The sequence below is a fragment of the Marmota marmota genome, unplaced genomic scaffold (assembly GCF_001458135.2).
Source record: "Marmota marmota marmota unplaced genomic scaffold, marMar, whole genome shotgun sequence".
Classification (NCBI taxonomy): Eukaryota; Metazoa; Chordata; class Mammalia; order Rodentia; family Sciuridae; genus Marmota; species Marmota marmota.
This window is the reverse complement of record NW_026000168.1, coordinates 6,952,888-6,978,572: the sequence shown is the minus strand read 5'-3', so window position 1 is coordinate 6,978,572 and position 25,685 is coordinate 6,952,888. Positions and strand designations below refer to the sequence as shown.

The window sequence follows — 25,685 nt, the reverse complement described above, 5'->3', positions numbered from 1 at the left end:
GCAATTATCCATACTGACAGACAGAAAAAAAAAGAATAAGATATTCATTTACAAAAGGGTTCAATATTGCCCCTAAGAATCATTTCTGGAGGTTAGGAAGACAGTGATAAAAATGTTACACGTTGCCTGGTATGGTGGCACACACCTGTCATCCCAGCAGCTCGGGAAGCCAAGGCAGGAGGATCGTGAGTTCAAAGCCAGCCTCAGCAAAAGCAAGGAGCTAAGCCACTCAGTGAGACCCTGTCTCTAAATAAAATGCAAAATAGGGCTGGGGAGGTGGCTCAGTGGTCGAGAGCCCCTGAGTTCAATCCCTGGTACCACCCCCTTCCCTACAAATAAAGTTAAATTTTGTGTAAGGCACAAAGATTCATAATATATGTACACATATACAGTATATATTTAGTGTTAAGATTTCATTGGCAGAGAGCTAAAAGAGACCCGTCTGGGAGAAGAAGAGGATAATAATGAAACAAAGGTTGAAAAAGACTAAAATGGGGATCCTAGAGTATCCTAGAGTGATATGCTAAAATGACATATTATGAATATATTGTATCATTAATAAACACAGGCATATTACTTTTCTGATCTAAACAAGAATGTCTTCTAAACTTGCTTCACAAGAGTTTATCCATAAAGACCTGATCAAATCTGAGATTGAAGAAAACTTGGTATTCCACTCCAAACGTAGGCAATCCGCTTCTGAAACATGAGATTTCGGCCCCATGATGCTCTCTGTAGGATACTATCATTTTTCAAGAGATTTCCTCTTTTCTCCCTTTAAAATATCCACACCGTTACCTTGACATCTGATTAAAAAAGAAATTCTCCCTTTTAACAGACTGGGACCCAGGCTCATGGCGAGCTTACTGATCTGAAATCAGCTTGATATTACTATTTCTGTGTTAATTATTCTATCCTATTCTTTATCATTTCTACTGGATTTGAGAGAACACGGGAGGTGGTCAGAATCGGACTGGACTGCACCCACTTCAGCATGCTTGAACTAAAATTGGCACCACCCAAAGAAGATTAGCGCACAGCCTACGTAAGGATGACACATACTTTTCATTTTCATTTTTTTTTAAACTCACCTCCCACCTTTGACACACGTTTTTGAAGCATTTGACTTTTTTTGGTACCAGGGATTGAACACAGGCGTGTTTAACCACTGAGCCACATCCTCAAACATTTTTAATTTTTTTTAATTTACAGACAGTGAGGTCTCTCCAAGTTTCTTAGGGCCTCCCTAAGTTACTGAGTATGGCCTCAAACTTGGAATCCTCCTGCCTCAGCCTCCCGAGTGGCTGGGATTACAGATGTGTGTCGTCATGCCCAGCTTTGACTTTTATTTTAATAGATAAAAGGCATGAGGAATCTCCTGGGACAAGAAACATGTTTTAGATCTTGTAGTGGGTGGTGGTTTTAAGGTGTATATAGTTATTCAAGTTTATTGAACGCAGCAATTATGATGATTGCATTTTATGGAATGTGAACTATCCTCTAAACTTTCAAAAAATAAATGTAGTGGGAAGACAATGAGGATTCACATCTGATGTTTGCAGAGGGAGTTGCTTCGTACATCAATGCAGTTGAACAGATAGATCACTAACCATCGTATTTTGCACTGTACACAACAAATGAAACTTCACTGGGCTTATTTTTAAATGGAATCATAAGTTTCGCGAGAGGATGAAAGCCCAGGGAGAAGGGTGACTTCATATATAAGTCAAACAAATTAAGTGACCTTCTGCAGGTCATACAGCTAACAAATGGCTATTAGCTGAGCTTTGGAATTCTCATTTTTGATAGCAGTCTATATTCTTTTCTACTAAGATACATGACTTACATTAAGTCAGCATGGGTTAGCACAGAATATTTTACGCAGGCTGAGTTATTAAATCGCAAGCGCTGTCACATTGTCTTTTCTGAACTTAAATATGTAAAAGCTGGTTGAGAACAATAGCAGAGCAAAAACCCTACCTTGTTCAGGTGATTGGGTGAACCGCAGGACTTCCATAACAATCTGGCCAGTAGGTGGCGATGGTGTTCCATTAAGCCAATTCAGCAACTTCAGGCAAATTAATGTACATGTAATACACGAAGCCACAAAGAGGTGGGGAGGAGCCGGATGTGTTCACCAAGCAGTTTTTGTGACCTTAGTACTAGATTGGTATACCCTAGGCTGCTTGGATATGCTTTATTTGTGATTTGTTCCCATACCAGGGGTTTAATAGCTGTGTCCTGTGCTGAGTTAAGGAAGCAATGATTGATACATTGAAGACAGGGTGATTCTAACCTGCATAACAGTGAACAAAAGTTTGAAAACATCTCTTCATATTTGAAACAAGTCTTAAAGCTTTCTGTACAATGGGTGTATATATATTATATAGTTATACAAATACATACTATATAAAGTTTATGAGCATATGCGTATACATACATGTGTCTCTGTATATATGTACACATGTAAATATATTTATTTGTGTATATATATTTTATGTTTGTTTATATGTGTATGTGTATATATACACACATTCACACATACAGTTTGGCATCTACATTTGTCAGTCAAAAATTGTGTAGGTACATGGCAGATTTTCTATAAGATTAAAATAGAGCCAGGCAAGGTGCCACACACCTGTAATTCAAGCGACTTGGGAGGCTGAGGCAGGAGGATCACGAATTCAAAGCCAGCCTCAGCCACAGCGAGGTGCTGAGCAACTCAGTGAGACCCTGTCTCTCAATAAAATACAAAATAGGGCTGGGGATGTGGCTCAGTGGTCGAGTGCCCCTGAGTTCAATCCCTGGTACCACCCCCCCTCCCAAAAGATTAAAATAGTGCTAAAAATTCCCCATGACCCACTGACATCGCAACTGTCCTAACGTCTTGGTGCAATGCGTTCTATGTTTGTGTGATGCCGATGTGAACACACCCATCATCCTGCCAGTCCTATGAAAGCATTGCACATACATCGGTGTGCTGTGCACAATCCTCGATAATGCTAAGAGACAACCACGTGAGTGGTGTCTGTATTTACCATAATATGCTTCTCATCATTATTTTAGATGATAGGTTACTGTAAAACTGTACACCAAGTCGCACCAGAAGCATCTGAGACCTCTCAAGTTTCCTGCATCTCTTGATGGTGTCAAGAGGACCACTCTTTGCTGTTTGTGCAATGATAAAAATCATCCAATGAGTCATTTCTCGGAGCATGTCCCCATCATTAAGTGGGCCATGACTCTGTGTGTGTGACACCTGTCACTGTTATCACTGTTGCAATGCACATGAGAGCAGCCAGCAGTGCACATGAACTTGTGACAAGATGGGAATAACTTTGGACATAGGTCGAATCTATTTACCTCCAGAAGGAAGGAACTGCTTCTGAAGGGAGCTCTGCAGGTCAGCAAGGCAGCCTGCTGAGCACCTTACACGTGATAGTTATGCAGCAAGCAAGGTACTTCCACAGGAAGTGATGCGAATGGCTCTAAGTCTGATGGTGGGGCACCAGTTCCAGATGCTGAGAAATTGGACAGCATGTTGTAAATATCAACAGTTCAGTCAAGTTGGTGGCACCCCTAGGGAAAGAATCAAGGAAGATCTTCTGGCCATGCAAAGATTTGGAATATTATCCCACAAGGATCTTGTAGATGCATTTGTGCATTAGAAAAGGAGGGGACTTTAAACAAGAGATAATGAGAAACTGTACCAAAAGGGTCCAAAGGAGGTATATATAGGAGAGTGTTTGAGATGCAGACTCAATACTACTGTGAAGAACCTCAATAAGCTAGATTAAAAGAGAAAGCGATACTCAGACTACCTGCTGTGTGCTCAGAATATTAATCCTCAACATTATTTAAAAAAAAAAAAACACAATTAAGTGTAAATCAGTGTTTCTAGTCACCAATTTTCGAGACCCATAATATGGGCTTTTAATAGCAAGCTATTCTCCAATTCTCTGCTGATATCCACCTACAATTTAATTCAATTCTGGTACTACCTGGAGCGAGTGTAGACTCTCCTGGATTTGGATTCTGTTCCAGAAGAGATGCCCTCCACTTCAGATGTCATGTTAAGTACGGAGAGTGCAGGAAGACCACAGTTCCATCCAACATGACTCCAGTCCAGAGCTTCCCCCAGGGCCCCTCCTCAGGGTGAAAAATTGGCTGGGATAGTTCACAGGAGTCAGGTCCACAGCTACATGTACTGGTTTATTCTAAAGGATGCAAACTGAATCGACAGATGAAGACACTCACAGGGTAAGACCCAGCTCCTGTCCTTACGGAGTCGGGGACGTACCCTGCTCCCTGTTCATGGAAGCTTTCTGAGCCCTGGTTTTGAAGAATTTGGGGAGGCTCCCTCATACAGGCATGACTGACTTATTAACTCAGCCTTCAGTCCTTCACCTCCCAAGTATGGCGATGGTGCTGAGATGTCCAAGTTTCCAACCATGATTTGGTAACTGTCCTCCATCCTAAAGCTATTCAGGAGCCCACCAGGAGCTACCTCATTAAAATAAAAGATATTCCTAAGACTCAGAAAAATGCCGAGGGATTTAAGGAGCCCTACATCAGAAACCAGAGACAAAACCAAATATTAGAACAGAAGCTACTCCTAACAGACCTGTCCCTCAGGAACCCTTACAAGGGTTTTAGGAGCTCTGTGTTAGAAACAGAAACAGAGATTAAATATGTGTGTTTCTTATTGTGACACAAATGGAAACTTCCTTTCTTCATTCTGAAAGCACCTGTCAATCACCATATTCTGAGATGATTGAGGATAATGAAGTGGAAATCACATACATTAAGAGCACAATAATGAAAGGAGGCGAGGGAAGGCGATGAGCAATGGCGTTTCCACTTGTGTAACAAGTACCTAGCACCTGAGGGGTAAGGCAAGAGAAGGGAGTGCCTAGGTAGTGGGTCAGGCATCCGAGAGGAAAGATGGCAGGTTGATTGACAGCCGGTGCAGGGCATCTTTGATCAATAGTCTACGTGATTCCTCCTGCAGGAGTGCTCTCTGAGACATACTCTATGTCTTTATCCTTTCTCTTACCGCTAAGCTATTTTCTCTGCCTGAGAGATGACTCAGAGTTTCTTTGGTAACTGAAGCCGGCTTGGACTGTCCTGTCGAAGACACCCACTTTGTAAAACAGCCGCTCTGCGTTGGATCACGCTGATTCAGTTTACAGGCAGTTGAAGTAGTTCAGCCATGTGTACTCCTCAAAGGCTGTTGATGATCCTTCAAGCCTAAAAGAACCTATGATACAGAAAGCAAGGCAGTCTCCATGGGGGAAGAGGAGAAGAATCCACAGAGCGGGAAAAGAGACCCTATAGAGCATCTCTGTAACTAATGTTATGGACTCAGTGTGCCCAGCCTGGGCTGAAGCCCTCACCCCCACTGTGTGCACAGATTGGAATCTTGGGGAAGTAATTATGGTTAGATGATGTCATGAGGGTGGGGACCTCAAGATAGGATTAGTGCCCTTATAAGGAGAGACCTACCCTCACCCTCTGCCATCTGCAGATAGGAAGAGAGTACTTTTTACAACTCAATTTTCATGGCACACGGATCCGAAATTTCCATCACTCTGTCTCTGTCGTATTCTGTTATGTTTGTCCTAACTGGGGTCTGGGGACCTGGATTCATGTCACAATTTTGACACTCATTTAGTGACATGTGACAAAAATACTATCCCGAAGCCCAGTTTGTCCATAAAACGAGGGGATAGGACTCATCTTGGGAGGAGCATCACTTTCCAATAGATGGATGAGAGCCTTCTTCCTCTTGATGGAACTTTGCACACATTTCCGCTAATCACACAATTCCTCCCCCGTTTAGTTCAGATGTCATCACAAACGATTCTCACTGACTGTTGTTGAGTGCTGCGTGCAAATATCCGCAGCTAACGAAGTGGGGTTAACAGAAAGGGGACAGTGCATTCCAGACCAGGTTTCCAAATCTCCAAAATCATTATTTGGATGATGTCATGATGTCTAAACATAGATTTATACAAATTAATTGACAGCTGCCATGAGAGAGAGAGTACATGGGACCAGGGGGCAGGGGACAGTTTTTTTTTTTTTTTTTTTATGGCACCAAAATGTATACACTTGGGTCACATAGCTGTTCTGCAATCATTGGGCCAATATAATAATTTCCATTAAAAATATGTTGCCTAAACCCAGCCAGAGGGAACGTCAAATGATACCAAGTCTTGATTTTTTGTTCAAAAAAGTCTCTGTGAGCTGCTTCTCAGGTCACCAATGATGGACATCTGCTTGCATGCCTGAGGGGAGGCTCCTGCCAGGTGGGTCTGTGACCCCAGACCAAACCAAGTGACTCAAGATGGATAAGCAATCCCAAATGTGTGCAGGAAACGCAGGCTGGCTCTAAACACCAGGGAATTGTAACCAAGGAAGGAAAGAGAATTGGAAGATTCCTGATGGAAAAGCAGAGATCTAACCATTTCATACCATGTTCCTCCGCGAAGGTTTGGGAGGGAGCCCTCTGCTCTCTGGGAGCCAACCAAATGCCCCCTTTATCTGTATTTAAATTGGGCGTTTTCACTATTTCTCAGGCCATTATTAGCTAGGCCGTTGACAGCATTCCGTTTTGATTTTATACTATCAGTCATTTCTCACTTTTCAGCATTGGGTTTGTTGAATTCGGATTTCAAAAGCCCCCTTCCGTTGATCAGTTTACTTTTGAAACCCAAATCCAGTCCACAGAGACCACCCATATAGCAAGCGTACAACGGGGAGGGGGGGTTCTGTGTATGTAGGGATCTTTTAACATTTTTCTAATGCAGTCAGATGTAAAACTTTTAAAAAATTAATGCATTCTACATCTCTGCAAATTCCAAACAGTTGAAACTTTTGGCTAATTCACAAGCTGAAAGACATGAATCTTCTGCTTGATGAAAAACATCTCAGTATAGGGGCTCAGGTTACAAAATGCAACGCCTTATAAAATAAGTCTTCTAGTCCATGCTGGGGAGGAGGAAGAGATACATCTTAGATGACAAAGTGCAATCACATCCCTCTGGGTTTGAGAGAAGAGATTAGCTGTGAAGCTCAGGAAGGCTGACCCCTGCCCATAGCTGGGGCAGTTGATTGTCTTTCATTTTGCTACTGGACATGGCTTGACGGTTCATCCTGGTAATTGATTATTATTAAAGATTTTGCATCTGGGTGAGTTGGGGTAGGGTGAGGGGTAGTGGGGGAGAGGTGAGCATTTGGGCAGAGAGTAAAGAAGGATGGGGAGGTGTCTAATGAAGACAGACTTGTCCACCACCATCATTCAAATAATGATTTTGGAGATTTGGTACCAGGAGATTGGTACAAGGTAGAGCTTTTGATTTGCAAAGGACCAAGAGAACCGAGGTCCCACGAATGGCATGGGGTTAGAGACAGACTGGCTGATCAACCCCTTAGACTCCTTGTTCCAAAGAAGAGCCATGCATAGGATCCCTGCTGTCTAATGTCCCCAGATACTGGGGTAGCAGGGAAGCTTGTGCAATGTCCAACCTGAGCAGCTGTCGATCAAGCTATGCTTTGAAGGACCATGATTTCTGCCTATTTGCACCTCTCCCTAGGCTCCATGAATCAGGTAGCCCACTCGGGAGGGACAAAGCTGGTCCTTGCTGCAAATCTTCAGATCACTTCAGGTTCCCCACTGTCACCCCTTTGAACATTTCAGAGCCAAAATTAAAGCCCAGTCACCTGTTAGGTTTCAGGAGGGAAACTACTGAGTTCCTACTTGGGAAATAACACAAAGGCTCGGGATGGTAGGCCACGAAGCCTTTGTAGCCTGACACCCTGGTCCTATAACTGTGTATATAAACACTCTGTGTTTCCTATAAAAGATCAAATAAAAGCAGTGCCCTATAGAGAATGATTTGTGTGGGGCAGGCTCAACCGTTAATTATCTCGTCCCCATTACCGACCACGGCTCCAAGCGGGGGAAGACAGTGGGTGACGGGGTAGCAAAGAGGAAAATAAAACCTACATATGGATAGAACGGGTGTGGGCAACCACGAAAATCCTTTACCGCACACCAGGCAGTTTTTTGAGCTTGCTTAGCTCCCAAAGGAAGGTTTTCACTTTAAGGGGGAAATGGACCATTGGAATTTATCAGTGGGAAACGGGCAAATTGTAAAAGCAACAACAACCAAAAAAAAAGGTTTTTTTGCAAGTCATTCAGGGGGTGGATCAAATAGGTAAAAACCCTCACCTTGGGGCATGGAAGAGGACAGACACTGGGGCCGGCTCTGATCCTCTCACTAATTGGTGTCATCCCCCAACTTCTCTCTTCTCTGGGCATCGTGATCCAGACCTTTACAGATGGCAAGATTTCTTCAATAGCTGTGTGTGAGAGGGAGGCAGCCAAGAAAACGAACCGTCCAGAGCAGTTTATCTTGCCTTTTTATTTTTTCCTTAATCTCCATATTTTTTTTTTAATGAGGAAAAATTAAATTGCAGGATGCGGGGGCCTAAACATGGATGCCTAAGGCATTCTGGATCCTGGGGCCTAAACATGGACGCGTGAGGTGTTTCTGGATTCTAGAGCCTAAACATGGATGCTAGAGGGAGGAACTTCCTCGGCTTAAACAAGGAAGTGCACCTGAGGAACTTCAGGATGCTACGGTCTAAACATAGAGGACTGAGGAACTTCCAGACCCTAGAGCCTAAAGTACCTGAGGAATTTCCGGACCCAGGGGCCTAAACATAGATGCCTGAGGAACTTCCAGATCCAAGAGTCTCAACATGGACGTGCACCAAAGGAAATTCTGGGTCCTAAACATGGACGTGTGCCTGAGGAACTTCCGGATCATGGGGCCTAAACATGGATGACTGGGGCACTTCCAGACCTAGGGGCTTAAACATGAACTTGTACCCAACGACCTTCCTGATCCTAGGGCTTAAACATGGATGTGCACCAGAGAGAAGTTGCGGTTTAAACATGGACGCCTGAGGCACTTCCTGATCCGAGAGCCCAAAGATGGACATGCACCTGAGGACCTTCTGGATCCGGGGGCCTAAACATGGATGTGCACCTGAGGCACTTCCAGATCCAGGGGCCTAAAAATGGATGTCTGAGGAACTTCCGCTTCTGGGGGCCCTAAACATGGATACCTGAGGAACTTCAGTCCTAGAGCCTAAACATGGATGTGCACCTGAGGCACTTCCGGATCCGGGGCCTAAACATGGATGTCTGAGAAACTTCCAGATCCGGGGGACTAAACATGGACACCTAAGGAACTTCCGGTCCTAGAGCCTAAACATGGACGTGCACCTGAGGTACTTCCGGATCCAGGGGCCTAATCATGGATGTCTGAGGCACTTCCGGATCTGCGTGCCTAAACATGGGCGTGCACCTTTGGAATTCCGGATTCGGGGGCCTAAACATGGACACCTGAGGAACTTCCGGTCCTAGAGCCTAAACATGGACGAGCACTTGAGGCACTTCCGGATCCGGGTGCCTAAACATGGATGTCTGAGAAACTTCCGGATCCGGGGGTTTAAACATGGACACCTGAGGAACTTCCGGTCCTGGAGCCTAAACATGGACATGCACCTTTGGAACTTCCAGATCCGAGGGCCTAAACATGGATGTCTGAGGCACTTCTGGATTCAAGGGCCTAAACATGGACGTGTCCCTGGAAGTTCTGGGTCCTGTGCCTATAAAGGTCAGGGCGTGACTCTCAGAAGGACATGGTCCATGAAGAGGAGCGGGGCATGGGGCCTGTTGGGGGCAGACTGAGCTGTCACACCCTGAACTTGAATGTGACGGTGGCCTCACTTCCTGGCCTTCCCCTGGGTGTCACTTCCTCCCCTTCCTGGAGGTGCCATGGAGGAAGTGAGACCAGGTGCAGGGGCCAGGCCCTGAGGAGGGACACTGTCTTTCTCCTCGCTTAGCCAGGCACCTGGCCTGGCTGGGGACAGGAACTTCTTGTGACACTGGCTGCCTCCTGCATCCCTGCCCCAGGACCTCAGGGACCACAGGTGGGGACAGTCGTTGATTCTCCCCTGGCTGCTGACCCTCAGCCCCGGGGTCTGCCCAGGGTCTGTCTCCCAGAGGGTCAGGGGGCCCCTGTGACCTGCTGCTGCTTACCTACCGTCATCCTGGGCGAGCACAGGTCAGGACACCAGACGCTACTGAGAGTGACATCTCCTAGATGGGTGGCTGGGGACTTTGCCTCTGTCCCCAGGCCTCGGACACTGGATGATCCCCCCAGAGACAGAAAATAACCCCCACTGCCCAAGACTTATTTTTAAGCTTTGGATTCTGAAATTTTCCTGCGGCCACCTTCTTTGTGAAGCCAGTTTTTCAACAGGGACAATATTCCAGGGCATGGGGTGGGGTGGGGGATGCGGTAGACAATAACATGGAGTGAATCAAACCCAGCTGACACATCTGGTCCTCCAAGAGAAATCTGGATTGGGGGGAGAAGAGCCATTCTCAACTGGAGAAATAGTGAGGTTCCCTTGTGCTTATTTTATGTAAGAAAAATAAATAATCCGATGTTAACTCATCAAATCATTTTTGACGAATGCCTGGCTCATAGGAAAACGGATTCTGTTTTTATGGAATGAAGTGTTCCCTGATTTTAAAATTAAAAATGAAGCCAATTAGGATTGTTAAATTACACTGTCATTATTCTGTTCTCCGATAGCAGAAATAAATAAACCTGTTTTTTCTTTAAAAAAAAAAATGAGAATAGCAGCTAGAGACTTCGGAGAGGCGACTGAATGTAGCAGATAGGTGGCCCTGGAGAAGAGGCTGCTCTCTGTGAAAGGCCTGCAGCCCTGACCATTGCCTGAACCACTCGGGAGGCTAAACTGGCCGTGAAGAGGCATTGATCCCGCTTTGCACAGGTGAAAGGCAAAAGGGTGCTACTGCACGGGAAATGTTTGGGGGGGGGAGGGATAAACCAACATTTAAGTAGGAAGCAGAGGAGCAAAAAGACTCGCCGTTGGGTTTGACTTTTCCAGCTGAGACCCCATATTTGGGTTGTTCTAAATTAAATTTGTGGGTGCACGGAAATTTCTCAAAGTGGACAAAGTGAACCAGGTCATTTTTTCTTAAATAACTCTGGGAGAGTAGTTGGAATGGGCGAAGGCAACTGTGAAAAATGGCATTGCATTGCCACCAATGCCTGAAGGTGGGTGACAGTGATACGTCTGTGAATCTCATTTCAGGTGATGGGTGACCCTTAGGGTAGCATCGGGGCGTCTCTGTGTCTCATTCTAACCCCTCCCAGGAAAGACTCAAAGTGACTTCTTTCATACACACTCGGAATTCACTTGTTCTTCCTCTGAATGGTGAGTCTCTGGTGCGTCCCTGGGGTATGTGCAGATGTGTCATCTCCCATGTTAAACAGCCAGCACTTCTATCACAGAGTCAACATTCCAACTCTGCTTTGTATTCTTTAGACTCTTTGGTGCAGCACCTTGAGCTTAGCAGGTGAATTAATTCATCTTTGTCAAATGAATGCCACCGACAAAGGCCTCACATGTATGGGCAAGAGAGTTTCTGTCCCTAGAAACTGGGCGATCACAATGATTTAAAAAAAAAAAAAAAGTGTAGCTGTTAATGTATGCAAGACACCGTCATGCTCATTTATAGAACGCTCCCCGTGACGTCATGAGTTGCTATGAGTCACTCCATGTTCCCAATGGGAAAGTGAGGTCCGGAAATGGACTCATGCCAGTTCATAGAGGGGCTGAGCAGGTCCCTGAAGCACAGCCGACCTCACACTGTGCTCTCTGTGACGGTGGGTGTTCGGCACACCTCTTCTAACAGGTAGCATTTATTGTGTCCCTTGGAAGTGCTTTTCATGCCCTCCCTCATTTGTATCATGAATTCTATTTACAGCAGCTGGCTATAGACCAGGAGAGCATAGATGAATGCTTTTATTGGCCTTCATAACTAAACGAGGACGAATGCACCCTATTCCCAAGGTCTTGTGCTAAGGCAGACCCCATTAAAGTGTAGAAAGGGAACCCCCGAGGGTTCCTAACACATTTTGAATTTTTTTTTATTCTGGGATTTAAATTCAGGGGTACTTTACCACTGGGCTCTAGCCCTTTCTATTTTTTTCATTTTTTATTTTGAGACATGGTCTTGCTAAGTTACTAAAACTGGCCTCAAACTGGCAATCCTCCCACCTCAGCCTCCCAAGTCACTGGGATTCCCCTTGTGCACTAGTCCTGCTGGTCCCTACCACCTTTTGAAACTGTGCGATCAAAACCTTTCATGCTTGGGGCTGTGGCACACGCCCATAATCATAGCCATGGGTGAGGCTAAGTCCAGAGGATCACAAGTTCAAAGCCAGCCTCAGCAACTTAGCAAGGCCCTAAGAAACTTAGTGAAAAACTGACTCAAAATAAAATAAAATAATTCAAAATAAAAAGGGCTGGGGATGTTGCTCAGTGGTAAAGCACCCCTGGGTTCCATCCCTGAGGCCAAAACAAAAATAAAATCAAACAACTTTTCATGATACCAAAGTAAGTTGTGTACTTTTTTTGTCCTTTTTCTCTTTGTATGTATTACTAATATTTTTTAATGATTTCCACTGTGGAAGAAATAAGAATCCCTAAGTATAAAAAACAAGTGCCAATAAATATAAAATTCAAAAGTACATTGGCTGCATCTTCTTAGATCCAATGATTTCCAAACGTTGTGGTACCTGATTCATCCACCATTCCTGTTTGAGCCAGCTTTTTCATTGCTGTGTCTAAAAGACCTGACAAAAGCACTTGTAAGAGGAAGAAAAGTGTATTGGGGGGCTCACAGTTCCAGAGGTCTCAATCCAAATATAGCTGATTCCATTCCTTGGGGCTCAAGGTGAGGCACAACAACGTGGCGGAAGAGTGTGGCAGAGGGAAGCAGCTCACATGGTGATCAGGAAGCAGAGAGGGACTCCACCTCCAGTTACCAATTATACCCCAAAGTGACTCCCCACTGACCCACCTCCTCCAGCCACACCCCACCTGCCTTCAGTTACCACCCACTTTGTCCCATCAGGAGATGAATTTACTGATTAGGTTAAAGACTCTCATAACCCAGTCATCTCTCCTCTGAGCCTTCTTGCATGGTCTCACACGGGAGCTTTTAGGGGACACCTCACATCTAAACTACAACAATTCCTTTCACAAGGCGTGATTATACATCATACTTTGGAAACATTTTTTTTTTTTTTTACAAATTTCTCCTCATGGAGTGATATTACTTATGTGTGTATATACAACCATTTTGACTGTTTTTCCTCTTTCCAATATTCCCATCAAAGGAATATTAATGTCATGCTAAAACAAGCACTAGTTGTTCCTAATATTAGAACCACAAAAAACACACATTGATATAGAGTAGCATATAGAACACTTTATATCCCCAAGTGATGACCTCATTTGAACATCTGGCAAAAATATCAATAGTGAGACAGCTCTAGCAAACAATACATTACTTCATAAGATTTGTCCACATATAAAGAGAATTAATGCCTAAGGATGTAAGTTTCCTTCAGTATACAGTGAGCGATGTGAATCATTTTCTAAGACCATGAAGTAACTTTTAATCATTCTCAGATATCTGCATGGAGAGTCATTATTGTAATCCTGTATAATCAAAAGATGATGGTATTTATACTATAACTAGTTCCATATTTTGGCCTTTATAGCACCCCCATTATTTTAACTCAAATTTGTGTTCAGACATGGCATTTCTATAAAAACACATATCTGGCTGCATATACAAATATTCATAACTCAGCTAATATCTTTCTTCTTTTGAGGGATACCAGGATTAAATTCAGGGGTGCTCGACCACTGAGCCACCTCCCCAGCCCTATTTTGTATTTTATTTAGAGACAGGGTCTCACTGAGTGGCTTAGCACCTCACTTTTGCTGAGGCTGGCTTTGAACTCACGATCCTCCTGCCTGGGAGTAGAGGCATGCACCACTGCACCCAGCTACCTGCTAATTTCTGGTTTTAGGCAAGGCAAATAGTAAGAAAGCTTCTCCATCTATCTGAAAGATCTCCACCTTCACTGTAATTTCTGGGTCAGAGTGAGATCCAATGATAGATTCTATCTCATCTGTTGTACTTTATAGTTTTCCTTTGGGAAAAAAAGGATAAACTACCACTTATGGAATAGAAGAATCTGAGAGGGAAGATTTTACAGTGACTCCCTAGTGACCTTGCCTCCTCACCATCACAACCTTGTCCCATCCTTGCTCTTGAGTGTGGGCAGGCCTGGGACTTGCTACTCACTGACAGAATCCAGGGAAGGCTTTGGAATGCTTCTGAACCCATTCTGTGTGCCTGGAACAGAATACTACCAACCAGGTGGGTGATAACGAACAGAATCTTGATGCTCAGAATTTGGAAGGATGGGACACTTAAGATCAAGGCATCCAAAGATGGACTGAGGGTCTTCTTCCCATGACAGCCCATTGTGGAAGTAGAAGGTGTTAGAGCATGAGAAGGACGGAGGGGTGCCATTTCCATATTAGAAACTCCTTCTGCAGAAACAGACCCAGTCCTGGGATCACAGCCATGCACTATAGAACCGACTTCATGGCGTAACCACCTCATGCTCAGGGATTGAGCTGTCTACCCATGAACCCTGGGAGACACTCTGAAAACACAGCAGGATGTCACTCCCGTGATTAGATACATGGGATGGTGCTTTCCACGTTGCAAGGAGATTGTATGTACTTTTCAACTTGCATGCTTCAATGGATCAAGCAGCTGTGTAGGAAAAGCCCAGGTGACAAGGGACAGAGAGCCACCTCCTACCAGCCACCAGCTAAGAATTGAGGTCTTCAGCCCAACGATGCTCATGGAACTGAGTTCTGCCAAACAAGCACCAGGCCCATCCTCAATAGACCCACTCCAGGCTGAGACATCCCCATTGGAGCTCTCTGTTGAGATCGTGAAGCAAAGCACCCAGAGGAGCTCTGCCCCAAAAGACCCACAGACACCGTGATACCATCCACATGTTTTCTTTAGGCCACTACGTTTGTGAAAATATTGGTATGCAGCCACAGAATATCAAGATGGTGATTCAGACAACATTTCTCTTTGGAAAGGTACCAGAAACCAGAATTAGGACTTTGAGTACAAGAAGGACTCTCTTTATATAAAGGAAGGAACATTTGTAGGCAAATGTGGGAACGTATCCAAAATGCAAAGAAAATAAATGATACTTAGAATGACCAAAAAAAATGTGAAATCCAGTTACGTACAGCACAATCAACAGAGTACGGTCTTAGTAAAACAGTTTCGTACTCAACTAACTTTGGAGGAAAATTAAAAGCAAAGAAAAACAAAATAACCAAACAAAATATCCTGTCTGTCTGGTTATCCCAGCCTCAGAGCAACACATTTCTATAAATTAAAATTTCCACTGTGACATTTTTTCATACAATAAATTGCTAATTGTTGCTAATTGTTCAGATAAAAATACATATATAAATTAAATAGTAAGAAACTTCATTTTGAATAAATAGCCTTCCCTTTTTGAATTTTGTTTTATTTTTTGGTACCAGGGATTGAACCAAGGGACAGTCAATCACTAAGCCATATCCCCAGCCCTTTGTATTTTTTGTTTTGAGACAGGGTCTTGCTGAGTTGCTTAGGGCCTAAGTTATTGAGGCTGGCTAAAATGGGAATCCTCCTGCCTCAACCTCCCAAGGCACTGGGATTTCAGGTGTGCACCACCACATCTAACATGTCTTTGGGTTTTTAGTCTCATTTTTATTTCACCATATTAATATTTATCTGATGATGATTTTGAGGTTAGAATGAATTCTGTTTCTCTTCGAAGTGAAAAGTTTCAACATGATACTAGCAACAGTATATATTGCTTTTAAAATTCTGAGCCATTGTATCCGGCATAGTTCAACCTCACTTTTTCAAGATTCACAACTCTAAAGGGAGGGGGAGGGTCCATCCCTGTGAAAACTTCAAACCCATGAGAATTACACCTTTTGTGAGTTCATTCAACAATACCATTAAAATAATAATTATTTGAGACAACACTTTGATGCATTCCACCTGGATTCCTAAAGATCTGGTCTGCCAAAAGAAAAAGAGCTAGTCTTTAGTTGCATCTGTTGAAGAGGTATAGAAAAAAATCTCCCCAGGATTACTTTTTCAGAGAAAGAAATGAGATTGTCAATGCAACATCATTATACATGCAAGAAAAGATATTCACAGGTGCATGATAAACATTTCAATTGAATTACACTTTTATAGCTGAAACTGAAATATAATTTTATACCACAAGCATTCAGCCATGTTTTATCAATTTTCTGTCCTTTTATCCATATGAAATTTGTGTGATATGTGGTCTAAATATGTGCATGCTCTGTGTGACTTACACTTCTGATGTTAAAAAGCAAAACAAAAAAAAAAAGGTAGGGGAAATGTCAGAAGTCTGGGTGAATAAGTGGCTATATTTTAATACAGAGTCCTGATTACCTTAGAGAATACCCATCAGAACTGTGTATTTGCCAGCCTTGCTCAGGATGAGGATGCTGTTTTGAATTAGACTAGAATCAAGAAGATTGGCCCCATTATCCACAGAGGAATGAAGTTTCCATAATAACTTTGGGACACACAGGACACCAGGACCCACCTTCCTTAGCACTGTGTGGAAACAAAACTATGGGACATCAACAGAGTGGAGTACACCCTCCAATCTGAGAAGGAAATTGCTGACTGCCAGGCTCCAACTCTGATGCGGATAGCAGAACTACACAAAGCTCATGAATAGGGATGACAAAGTAGTTTTATTTGTCTCTTTGTTACACAGGGAGGAAAAAACCAACAACCACCTCACCTGTAATCTCAGTGGCTATGGAGATTGAAGCAGGAGGATCGTGAGTTCAAAGCCAGCCTCAGCAAAAGCGAGGCTGCTAAGCAACTCAGTGAGACCCTGTGTCTAAATAAAATACAAAATAGGGCTGGGGATGAGTGCCTCTGAGTTCAATCCCTGGTACCAAAAAAAAAAAAATAGAACTGTCTGGAAATGGTGCAATCTGTATTGAACAAATAGAAAGTCTAAAGCTTTGAAATTTGAAGGATTATTCAAAGAAATCGCAGTCACTGAACCAAAGGGGGAGATGGGAAGCATTTAGAGTAGTGGCGTATTTGGAGGATTAGCGACCAAAGATGTTTCACCAGGGACTGTAGGAAAAGATGGAATCATGTGGATGAGCTGCCCAATCAATATTCAACTCCATTGTCTTTTGCAAATGTTATCAGTATTTGGATATTTTAATAAAGAATAAGACTGACTGAGCAGAATAAAATGCTCTCACATACCAATTTTCCACACCATGAATAGCCTAGCTGTTTAAGCCCCTGAGTCGCGAATGTGACACAGAAGTCATGAGGCTGATGTCGCCTATGTGTAGAGTGTGTCTCCAGAGAAGTGGGTCACCTTGCAAAGTCAAAACTGCATCCGTGTGACAGCTGGGGACACATGTGCATACAACTCTACCGACATAAATATGATTTTATACATTCACAAGATGCCTCCCCCAAATGAAGGGGATTATGTTATCAAAGTTCATTAATACATACAAACACACACTATATTTCCTGTTGCAAAATATTTTTGCTATTCCATTGTATGTAAAACAAGATAAAATGTTGGAAAAAAAGCAAAGATCTGGAATAATAAAAGCAGCTGGCATAATTTGATGAGGCTTTTATAATCAGAATATCTGAGAAGACCATTCCTTTTCATGTGACCCCTATATTTACAGAGAGAGCAAACCCAACAGATCTCCCCTTTGGGGGGACATCGGTGAGTGCGCGTGGGAATGTATTTTATTCATTGTACATCTCCAGAGGAAAATCAGATCACCTTCAATGATCTTATCAGTCAAAGAAAATGGTGCTGCTTCCCAGAGCTATTAAAATGGGAGAGAATTAGAATGTATAAAAAGCTTTCAGACGCCCGGATCAAAGGGAGAAAGGTCTCGAATGAGGCAGACACTGTTGCCTTTGCTGAAATGCACGGTTTTGATGAACATGAAGTTGTAAATGGCTATAACACTGTAAGCAGTTGTAATAAAATAAAGGAAGAAACAAAAGCCAAGGACATTATAAAAATGCAGAGGGAGAAAAAAAAGTTACAGAATGAATTGTCACAAGTGAAGAAGAATAGGCAACTAGAACAGCATTATAACAAGAGGCTTGTGGGTAACTTGCTTAGGGTCCTCAGAGTATCTTAACATACGAATTGGAGCTTCACAGATGAGCCAGGGATTGTTATCAGAGATGGAGACCAAGGCTACGCTAAATATAAATGTGGGGAAGTTCAAAGCCCTGGTCACAGCAGGGCTACTGGGTCCTCCCCAGCTTCTAACACAATCAAGGAAACATTGTTGAATCTCTGTAAATATTTCTGAAATGAATACACTTACACAGAAGCCTGTTTCTTTCAATTCTAAATCTAACGCTCTTTCCAATTGGCGGATTCTCTCCATGGATGACACATTTATGAAAAGCATTTCTATTCTATTTAAAAAACACTGTTGGAAGATAAGCAGATAAAACTCTTAGCAAACCTGGATCTTTGAAACAAATTTAGTAGGAGTGGGGTATCTTAAAAAAAAAGGATTCATTCATTTTATTTGGGAGTAATAAGAATAATATTGTCACTTAACAGATTTCTTCTCCCCCCGCCTCCCACTCATCTCTCTCTCTCTCTCTCTCTCTCTCTCTCTCTCTCTCTCTCTCTCTCCAGTGCTGGGGATCAAACCCAGAGCCTCATGCTTGCTAGGCAAGCACTCTACCATTGAGCCACATCCCCAGTCCCAGATTTTAATATTAGTTACACTTAAGATCACTGAATGGAAATAAAAGTGTTAGGAATACTCGTACCTGCCTTACCTAGATTCACCAGTTCCTAATGTTTGTGCTCTCTCTAATCTCCCCTCTGCCCCTCTGTGTTCTTTCTCTTCATTCTTTGGATGAACTTAACTTTAAAATGAGTTTCAAGGTTCTCCAGTTTCTGCTTGGATGCATGAAACTGGGGGAAAAACAGTACTAGAATATCATAAATGCACTAGACACAGGGTAAATTTATGGCTTTTGTTGGATCAGAGAGCTGAGATCCCAGGATTCTCAACGAACCTAAAATCTCAAGTTGCGTGTCTGTGGGGACAGAGGGTAAACTAGCATTGGCTCATTTGATAATCAGGGCTCCAATTCATCCTTATTCTTCCTGTTACACAGATATTCACCCTCCTATTCAATACTTCTGCAGAGGTAATACACTGGAAGACCTGTAAAATCCATCCAGAGGAGAAACTTACGATCTAACTCCACATGGGGTTCTCTTCTTGCTTATTTCAGAAAATGCCATAACCACCGAATCCATTGCTGAAATCAGACCTCGAAGAGCCCTCTCTGACATCTCCCTTCCTTTCCCTTCTATATAAAACATAATGCCAAGTTCCGACTAGCAACCTTGAAATTACGTCCTACATCTGTTCCAACTGTTGGACGGCTACAGCCAGATCCCATATCAGAGCTTTGTGCAGCTTGCCATCTCCAAGTGTGGATTCTGTGCCACGATCACTGCGATGGTGCTGTCAATCATTCTTCCATTCTCACCCCTATTCACCAAAGGGTGGCGCCCGGATCCCCTTCAGTACACAAGTCTGATCATGTCCGATTTCTCTCCCCTACTTTATCTTCCTCTTCCAGCCAGAAAATCTTTCCTTCCTTGACTCTGTTTCAGGACAAAGTGAAATACCCTCCATCAATTCTGAAAGGATCTCGAGAGTCCTCCAGGACGTGGCCACTCCCCACCACCTCGTCTGCAGTTTCCCCTGTTTTTATCTGCACGACCTTGATGTTAACCTTGAACCACCTGCAAATATATCTTCCCCTCCTAAATTTCTTCCTTTGGTTGTAGTTGTGTGCTTCTTCCTTTTCCCGTATCTCAAGTGCTTTTTCTCCCTTGCATGGAACCAATGGTCACTTAGTAGTCCTATTTTAGGTAGAGATTCAATTCCTCCAAGGACGTCTTCTCAGAACTCTCTTGGACAAGTGAGACTTTCTTGTCACAATGGCTTGAAGAGATGTGTCTTTTAATGCACTAACTACAGGTGTGTGTGTGTGTGTGTAAGAAATAAATAATCACTGGAAAATAAACTCTAGAAGGATAGGTCAAGGTCAGTTTCTCTCAGGACTTCACCTGTAGCCTGGAGCTGGACATTTGTGAGGATTCCCTACTGAATTTTTCCCACGTGTCAGTCACTGATTTAGGTGCTTAGAAGACCTGGGACCATATGTTGAATGGATAACTGAGAGGTGATGAGGTTACCGTGGACTCTTACTTCCTACCACAATTATAATTTTGATATGAAAAGGAAAAAAAAATGAGAAGGAGTCAGAGTTTGCCATTCCCATGAGCCAATCTTCAGGGTCACAAACAGGACAGAAGACCTGATACGAGAACATGTGTGACAGAAAACCTGGCAGGTTTCACGCAATGCTGCTAAATAATTTCACCTGGAATTGAGTCCATTCCACTGCCTATGAAAAGATGCATCTGAGGAATCCTCTCCTCTGTACCTTTGTAATTAAAGAAATAACTCTTTCCACTGCCTCTCAGAGGGCATTCTGTAAGTTCCCATGATAATTAAAAGACATTTAGTAAATCAGGTACCTCTGAGGAGACTTTAAAATTGTGGGCTTTACCTCTGGCTGTAGCTAAATGAACAGGAAATTCTTAGGAGGGGCAGAAATAAAGCCGCTGTAAAGGTAGATGTATTGTGGTGGGTACTAGGGGAATGTCTCAAGTTGAGCTCTGCAAAGAAGATGCATTTTTATAAAGGGCTATATTAAATTAAGCAAGTGCTTGGTATCTCTGGAGAGAGGCACGGTAGAGATATTTGAATGAGTGCAAAGTTAAGTAGGTGTGTATGTAGAATGTTCTGTTAGTGGTGTTTCCTCTTGTGTATTCTATGAGTCCTCAGTGAGGTACAAATGTCCTCTGCACCAGAAAAAATCACAGAATGTCGGAAGAGGAAAGCAATTAACAACTCCTGATTCCAAACCCATCAGTTCACAAATAAAGAAACTCAAGTCTAGACAGGTCTCTAATGTTTCTGCTGTCAAAGAGCAAGTATTGAGCTAGCTGAGATCAGAATTCTAGAATGGTCCACGATTCCAGCTTCCTTCTACAGAGAAATATCAAGAAGCATGCGATTCCACACACTGTTGTGTTTGTAATATGACTCACATGTCACTGAAGATTCTAGACGGTGCATTCATCTTGTCCACAGCAAACCAAAATGAATAAGAACATAATTGATGGTCAACCAAAAATAATAATCCCAAGGGATGCTCACAGGAAGACATTGTGATAAATTAAAACAACACTGGGCCTTGGGATTGAGCTAATATGGGTTCGAATCCCATCTTTTACACACACTAGCTGTGTGAAACCAGACAGCTGTGTAATGTTTTTAAAGTCATTTCCTATAGCCAGGTGCAATGGCGCACACCTGTAATCCCGGCAACTGGGGAGGCTGAGGCAGGAGGATCACAACTTCAAAGCCAGCCTCAGCAAATGCGAGGCTGCTAAGCAACTCAGTGAGGCCCTGTCTCTAAATAAAATATAAAATAGGGCTGGGAAGGTGGCTCCGGGGTGGAGTGCCTCTGAGTTCCATCCCCAGCACCCTCCCCATCAAAAAAAAATTTAATTTCATATATCTAAGGTGGGGTTTTTTTGTAGTGCTTTCTGCTTTTAGAGTTTTCTGAGGATTAACGAAATGATTCAAATAAAATCATTCGAAACTTAGCATAATGGTGAACAGGTTGTCAATTTAACAAAGACAACCATGTTTACGAAAGCACTCGCAGAAAGTCTCTGCAAACTGCCAGGTCCTAGGGAGGCATGGAGCGTAAGGGTGAGCCTTCCAAATGAAGAAGCCAGGGACCAGCACAGAGGGACGGATATAAAACCACTGCAGAGAAGAACGGAGTGCAGTCCGTAGAACCTCAGCCTAAGAAGACAGTGAGGATACTCAACTCCACTGGGGATAAAACAAATAGAGTGATCCATACAGACATCCTCCCTGCAAGATTGGCCTTGGAGAGATGTCACAGCAGGCAGAAGAGCCAGAAAGCCAAGGGCCTCTCCAAATAGGAAGACAAGCAGGTTAAACGGGCAGAGGCCCCAGTCACTTCTGGTGTGATATAAATAGTGCTGAGCTCTGTCTCTGTTTGGCAAGCACAGACCTGGGCCTGAACCCATCCACTCCTGGAGAATGACCTTCCAGGATGGAGGCGCGTGCCTCGGGTGAAAATGGGCAGAGACTCCTGCCTCCGATGATGAATGGCCGAGGGAGACCCAAACCAACTAGCTGACTCGAAGCCAGATGCCTCTAAATCATTTGGGGAAAAAAAGAGACAGCTTGTCCCACGACAGCTTGGCATCGAGAAATGTGCCTTGGCTCCTATGTGTAGGATACTGGCTTATCTGAAGTCTGACCATCCTGTGGAGAGCACACAATCTGCAGGGACAGGGCTCCCGGTATCTGAGTGAGATGAAGCAACGATGAAGTCATATGAGTTACACATGCAAACGAGGTGGCCACAGGCCACCCCCACTTGGGACGAGAATTCCTGAATGCTGTCAGGATGTGGGCACAGGGTTTGGAGTCAATCTGGAACGGCCACTTACTTCGAATACAACGTGGGAACTTAGGTCTCTCTCCATCTCGGGTTCTTCAGCTGAAAGTTTGGCAACAAGACGGAAAAGAGGGGCTGGGGTTGTGGCTCAGTGGTAGAGCGCTTGCCTAGCATGTGTGAGGCGCTGGGTTCGATCCTCAGCACCGCATATAAATAAATTAAAATAAAGGTCCATTGACAACTTAAAAAAAAAAAAGGAAAAGAGGGTAATAACTGTCAGATACTTAGTCCTGAGTCTAGTCCACAGTAAGTTCTTAATCATTCCTCCTTCCTAATGTAATGTGTTTTTTTTTTTATGTTAATGTTTCCATTTTAACTTTTGCCATCGTAGCACCTTCAAAGGGCAAGAGAGTCCAGCCACTTTTGTAGAACTCCACCAACAGACCCAAGGGTGAACAAGGGTTCAGAGACAGGAAAAACCTTGAAGGAGGGAGGCACAAAGCTGGAGAAGACAGAAAGACTAGAGTTAATGCAGTTCCTACTCCCAGAGGCCTGGAGGGGGTGATCATGAGGGTCCAATTGGGGAGGGTCTGGGAGTTACCAGACCAAAGTATGAGGAAGCTGCAGTAGGTTTAGATGGTGTGAAATCAGAGGCTGGGGTTGCACTGAAAGGCACAGTGTTAGGTGAGTCTGCTAAGAACCAGAAGCATTCTTCAGAGTATGCATCGCAGGCTTTCAGCTGGGACACTTTTACTCTGCAGAGGGCTTTTGGAGTGTGAGTCATTCTTTGCTTGTCATGACCTGGGGTAGGGGGTGCTCCTGGGATCTAGGAGGTAGAGGCACGGATTCTGCTCAGCATGCCACAGCACACTTATCAGGGCCACACTGCAAGGCATCATCTGGTCCCAACCATGATTAATGATCAATAGAGAATGCTGAGATTTCAAAAGCCTGGTTGACAAGTAGGAGATTAATTAATTCTGGAGTCACAATTCTGAAGTCAAAGCCAGGGCTATGTTTACCTGTATGTTCAGGATTTCTGCCATGTCTCTGTCGGGCACCCATGATCAGCCCTTCATATAAATGTGGGGTTTGACCAATGGTCATCTTATGGTTTGGAGATGCAATGTACCCGCAAGACCACGTGCTAAAGGCTTGGTCTGCAGCCCCTGGTACTAGCAGGAGGAGGTTTAACCTTTAGGAGGTGGGACCTCATTGGAGCAATGAGTCACTAGAGCCCCACCTTGCGGGAGATAATAAGGTCTTGGTCCCTTCTGCGCCACCACCCGGGGAGCCACTTTGCTCTACTCTGTGTTCCTTGCAAAGATGTTCTACCTCACTAGAGGCCAAGAGGCTAGAGCCCAGTGACCCTGGAATAAAGTCTCTGGCACTAGGAGCCCCAATAACTATTTTTTCCTTCTATTTATCTTGGGCATTTTGCAACAGCAAGAGAAAACGGATTAACATAGGTCATAACGACTCACTTATTCATTTATGAATACTGAGATGGAACATGACCCCCTTTCCGTATTAATAGCAAATATTTACTCACGGAAGTGGGAAGCAAGCTTACAAAACCCAGGCATCAAAGAAAAACACAGAAAATTCACAAGCGCCATTTGGTTTGGATGAGTCCAATGTAGTAGTCATGACCCTGGTCAGCAAGGGGAACAGGAAAGACGGCAGAATGGACTGGACATTGCTTTCCCATATGAACATACAACCAGTGAAACTGCACATCACGTATAACCCCCCAAAGTGGAAAGTGACACTCCATGGATGTGCAGTATGTTAAAATACCTTCTACAGTCATGTCCAACTGAACGGAACCAATAAAAACTCCTACCAGCTGCCAGTATCACAGTGGTCACCGTGAGCTGTAACTGATTGAGCTTTGTGCTAAACAGGCTGCATTCCTGTCTCCACAAATGAATAGAAATATGCAAAACCCCCTCAATGAAGTGGGGATCATCCCTGCCAGGAAGGTAAAGCGGCCGATGCTGAGCTCAATAAGGAATCTGTAATAACCCGACAACCCAGGGGCACCCTTCTCCATGGCTCCATTAAGCCTCACTTCAATGCCAGTGTCCCTCAGGAACAAACAAGAGAAGCCAACAAGAGCTCGGAGGATGTGGGGTAAGTCCCTTTTCTTTTGTCTTTTGATGCTCTGAATTTATCTCTGTCACATGTCACCTGTGCTAAGAGCATGGGGAATACAAGGAACACGAGAAAGCCAGATTTTTGAAATGTTTTTTTTACAAATGTTCTAAGTTTCACTTTGGTTTTTCTTATCTATGCGAGCGTTTCCATCTCTGTTTTCTTGGAATATCAAATTTTTGAAATCAAAGGACCCCAGAGATTCAGAATTTTACCCCCTGAAGGAGGTTTGCTGTTTAAATAGACCCTCTGGGGTTCAGACCCAATTCTGCTATTAACTGAGGGTCTTTAACTCTTTCCCTGATCCTTTATTTTTTTTTGGACTATATAATGGAAAGAATGACATTTATATTTTTCCAGTCATCATTTTTAATCATTAATTGTGATAATATAATTAAAGAACTTCAAACAGCTTAGGCGAATATCAATAATAAAAGTTTTTATTTTTCGAATGAAACAAGATGGATACAACCTGGGCCACAGATATAACTTGTTATTGCTAAGTAATCGACTTTTTTTTTTTAAATCCAAGATAGAATTCTTGGTAATAGTTGGAAGTTCAGTATGACCAAGGTTCATCAAATAATGTAGAAAGTGGAGGTCAATTTCCTGATTATCTCAGTGTAAAAAAAAATAAAATGATTCAAACTCTTAGGTCATCTACGGAAGCAGGACGCATTTTTAAAAACTTGGTCAATTTTCATTTTAAAAATAGTACAAATCCCATTTAGAAAATTAAAGAGAGGAAGTCAAATTCATGGAAGTTCCACCAGGCTGCATTTCTTTTCCATTTCAGCCCTGAAACTTGACCAGAAAGCCTCTTCGTGTTATTTTTTTTAGCCTCCTGTTAAATCTG

General features: G+C 43.4%; 1 protein-coding gene across 3 annotated transcripts in view; it reads right to left on the bottom strand.

The window, feature by feature from the left end:
• The window catches only part of Cntn6 (contactin 6), a 287,218-nt gene that overhangs the window by 182,537 nt on the left and 78,996 nt on the right, over window positions 1-25,685 (bottom strand). The gene's annotated exons all lie outside the window — the stretch shown is intronic.